The sequence below is a fragment of the Orycteropus afer genome, unplaced genomic scaffold, assembly GCF_000298275.1.
Source record: "Orycteropus afer afer isolate SDZICR_OR568_19922 unplaced genomic scaffold, OryAfe1.0 scaffold00820, whole genome shotgun sequence".
Lineage (NCBI taxonomy): Eukaryota > Metazoa > Chordata > Mammalia > Tubulidentata > Orycteropodidae > Orycteropus > Orycteropus afer.
In genome coordinates, this window is record NW_006922407.1 from 498917 (window position 1) to 503645 (window position 4729).

The window sequence follows — 4729 nt, forward strand, 5'->3', positions numbered from 1 at the left end:
GGGAAAGAGATGCAGGGATCTATCAATCAAGGAGCCCATTTAAAAATTGAGATTCCATCTCTAAGGGCTGGAAAAAAAATTAGCCCATTGTTAACAAGTCCTCTCAACAGACACAGGCTGGCAAAACAGGAACATGCCCAAAGCAACATTTACAGTGACCCTAGGCTCAGAAGTGAGGATGCCCTGGATGACTTGGCAATGGCTAGGTGGATGCAGCATCACCTTTTGGCCCTGTGCTTTAGAGCCAGGGTGTCTCTGTCATTGAAAGCTGGCAGCATAAATAACTAAAACCACAGGGGAAGGGGCCACCCCTTGGGCCTTCACTGCACCACTGTCAGTGTTGAGTGTGCCACACAGGCCCACAGAGTGCTGAGCCAACAGGGAAATGCTTCTTACCACTCCACCACCAGTTCTTTGTAAAAAGGTAAGCACCTGCTGAGGAAGGTCATGGGGGCAAAAGCTTACCTCAAAAAATAAAAAAATAATAATTAAAAAAAAGGGATTTTGCTGAGAAAAGCCATATCTACTAATGAGCAAGGCTACACCTCACAGGAGGGACCCCGAAAGACAGAGGCTGGCAGATGGACAGACTGCTGGACCCCATGTCTGATGAGACAAAGTTTTCATTAGCAGAATCTGGGCACCTCCATCCAGGGCCCAAAATAGTGAGCAGACAAACTGGAAGTTCTCCCTCCAAGTCCACAGCCTGAACCTTCTCACATGGGCCTTGAGCTCAGCCTGGGAAAATATGACACACTGAGTGGACTGCAGCCCTTGATCCCTGGGAGAAAAAGCCTGTCCAGAGGCAGCACAGCTGCCCTGGTTAGAAGACAAGTCCCACCCACAGCACAAGAGTTGCACACACTGTCTGGGCCAGAGCCAACAAAGGCCCTAAGACCTGCTGAGATACTGCTTTTCCTCAGCAAACAGAGCTGAGCCCCCTTCAGGGAGGCTAGGAGGGGGTAGCCTCCAAGGGCAGGGATCTTGGTGAGAAAGGCTGGCTGGGGCATGACAGGAGGAGGAGGAATAGGTTCAAGTGCCAAGGGGTGCCCAGGGAACCTAGAGGCCCATCCCCTGCATGAGCTGGCCTTAGCCTAGCTTCATGAAATCTGGACCCCATGCCAAGGTCAGAACTGAGAAGCAGGGTCCAGCTGTGTGCAGTCAGACCTGTGGCACCCTGGGGACATCTGTTAAGGACCCAGAGCACAACACTAGAAAGTCCTCAAGAGACAGACACCCAATCCCCTCTACTTCTGGGAACAAGTGACAAGTGGGCATGGAGGGGCCCTACACCAAGCCCAGGGCTTCACCCTGTAATCCTCAGGGCTCTGTAGCCAAAGACCTAGGCAAAAGAAACCTGTGTCCAAGGGTGCCCTGTCCCTGCTGACAAGCCCACCAGGGGCACTTCTCCCTTCCTACATTAGCCTGGACACAGTAGTCAAGAGCCGTAGAGCTAAGGAGCGTGACTGAGAGGATGTGTGTTCTGCCCTCTTTGACTGTATATATATATGGATTCCAGGCTACAGCTAAAACCATTTCTTTTAGTTTACACCAAAGAGAAATATAACCCTTTAAAAGCAAAGTCTGTGTGTCCTCATGGCAAGTTCAGAGTGGTGGTCCCTGCCTGTGGGTGAAGAGGAAGGGGTTCTGGGGACCCAGAGTTGGGCCTACTGGTTCTCGTCCCGCATCTGTTCCATGATGCTGATGAGATTTTCCAGGCCAAATACGTAGCCTCGGTCTGGCCCATCATGCACAGTGGGGTCATCCCAGAAACGCTTGAACGTGCTACGTACAAAGTCGATCATTCAGACATCCACCTTGGGTGGAGAGGAGGGGCCTGCCTCGGGGCTGGTGCTGCTGGGGCTGGTGCTGGAACCACAAGGTAATGCCACCTCTGGGAGCCCTGTGTCCAGGTGCTTGAGATGCATCTCAGGCTAGCAGTCCAGGTAGGGCTCAGCCCGGCACTCCTTGCTGTCATAGATGACCAGCAGGGAGCTGGAGTAGAATCGATAGGAGGCCTGCCGCTCCAGCACAGCTTTCAAGACCCGCAGTTTGCTCAAGATGGGCTCAAACAGGTCACTACATAGGTCCAGACCTTTGTGGAGGTACTGGTAGAGGGTGTTGCGGAAGCCTTCGATGGAGAGCCCACGGCCACAGTACTTGTTACTGCAAAGGTAATGCCCTGTGTCCAGCTGGTACACCTGCATGCCACAAAACCCTGACACCAAGCATAGCAGATGTACTCTGCTCACACTTCCTCATCTGCTGGGCTGCCTTCTCAGTGGATGCATCGTCGCCATGCTGTCAGGTGCCCATTTTCAGGTCCAGCACACAAGGGTACTTGAAGTGGTGCACCACATTCTCAAGCAGAAGGAACTTGTAGAGCTTTCAGTCCTTGGACTCAGACCACATGCAACTCAGCTGCTGCTTGTGGCAGCGTAGGCTCCAGGGGTTGTGGCTGATCTTCTCAGAACTCAGACCACTGCTGTCATCCAGCATCTGGAAAGGGACATCTGAGTGGCTGTGAAGCTCCACCTTCAGACTTTTTGCCTCCTGGGAGCTCTCTGAGGTCTCAAGGGGCAGGCTGGTTTTCTCCTCCTTGTGGTCACTGCCACTACCCTACCGGTGCAGACTCCAGCGGGAGTGTTTGCGCCGAGGCTGCTCCCACTCTGGTGTGTCATCCTGCTCCACAGTTTCACTCTCCACGTAAGGATAGGCCACCAGGTTGATGTAACCATCACTGTCCCCCTCAAAACAAACTGACACCACACCTTTGTACTCAGGGGTGAACTCCTTCATTTCAGGAGGGAGAGACTCATAGAAGCGCTGCTCCCGGGAGATGAGGGCCTTGCACACAGTGTGGTCGTCATAGCGCATCATGCTGCTGTGTCCGCCCACCTGGTGGATGAAGGGCTCCAGGAATACTCCACGGTCTCCGGCCCAACTTGCATTCTTGCCATACTGCCCCACTTCCATGGTATGACAAACACACATTGCGGTGGGGGCCAGTTGCACACTGAGAGCAGAGGATGCAGCACATGGGCCACAAAAGGAGAATTGGGTAGAAAGCCCCCGTGAGCTGAAACTCATTGATCAGGGTCTGTTCAGTTTATTCTTCTGTCCAGCCTGGCCGGGGCAGCGGGAGCCGAAGGCTCCCCATGGGAGCTGGGCCCCCCGGGCCTCCAGGTTTTGGCCAGCCCCCTGGCAAGCAGCGCAGGTGACTGAGCCCCACAACCGCAGCCTCTCACCAGCAGCCCCATCCAGCTCCCAGCAATACCAAGCAGTTTTGACTACTGTGGCTGAATAGTAGGTTTTGAGATCCAGCAGTATGAGACCTCTTACTTTTTTTGCGTCTTCAATCGTGCTTTGTTTATCCGAGGTCTCTTTCCTTTCCATATAAAGTTAGTAATTGGCTTTTCCATATCCCTAACAAATGTTGATGGCATCTGGATTGGGATTGCATTGAATGTATAGGTTGCTTTGGGTAGAACTGACATTTTCACAATGTTCAATCTTCCTATCCTCGAGCATGGGATGTTCTTCCATTTATCTAGATCTCTTATGGTTTCTTGAAGTAGTTTTTTTTATAGTTTTCTTTGTAGAGGTCTTTTGTGTCCTTGGTAAGATTTATTCCCAAGTATTTTATTTTTTTGGTAGCTAACGTAAACGGTATTGATTTCCTTCTTTCTTTTTCAGCAATCTCTTTGCTGGTGTAGAGGAATCCAACTGATTTTTGGATGTTGAGCTTATATCCTGCTACAATGCTAAATCTCTCAATTAGTTCCAGTAGATTTTTGACTGAGTCTCTTGGGTTTTCTAGGTATAGGATCATATCATCAGCAAATAGGGATAGTTTGACTTCTTCCTTACCAATTAGGATGCCTTTGATTTCCCTTTCTTGCCTTATTGCCATGGCTAGGACTTCCAGTACAATGTTGAATAGAAGTGGTGATAGTGGGCATCCTTGTCTAGTTTCTGTTCTCAAGAGGAATGGTTTCAGTCTCTCTCCATTGAGAATAATGATGGCTGTTGGTTTTGCATAAATGCCCTTTATTATGTTGAGGAATGTCCCTTCTATTCCTATTTTGCTCAGAGTTTTGATCAGGAATGGGTGTTGGATTTCATCAAATGCCTTTTCTGCATCAATTGATATGATCATGTGGTTCTTCTCCTTTGTTTTATTTATGTGGTGGATGATGTTGATTGTTTTTCTAATGTTGAACCATCCCTGCATACCTGATATGAACCCCACTTGGTCATGATGGATGATTTTCATGATATGTTGTTCAAGTCTATTAGCTAGGATTTTGTTGAATATTTTTGCATCTATATTCATGAGGGATATTGGTCTGTAGTCTTCGTTTAGAGCAATGTCTTTGCCACCAGGCAAAACCATTTGGTATCAAGGTTATGCTTGCTTCATAAAATGATTAGGGAGGATTCCATCCTTTTCTATGTTTTGGAAAAGATTGCGTAGGATTGGTATCAGTTCTCCTCTGAATGTTTTGTAGAATTCTCTGGTGAAACCTTCTGGGCCCGGACTTTTTTTAGTTTGTAATTTTTTGATGATGTGGTCAATTTCTCCTTTTGTGATGGACCTGTTCAACTTTTCCACATCAGTGTGTGTTAGTTTAGGTAAATGGTATGTTTCTAGAAAACTGTCCATTTCTTCCAAATTTTCAAATTTGTTGGAGTGCAGTTCTTCATAGTATCCTGATATTATCCTTTT

General features: G+C 48.7%; 1 pseudogene; it reads right to left on the minus strand.

Moving 5' to 3' along the window:
• Positions 1-1667: 1667 nt before the first annotated feature.
• On the minus strand, positions 1668-2994 carry LOC103211907 (annotated as a pseudogene).
• Positions 2995-4729: the final 1735 nt, after the last annotated feature.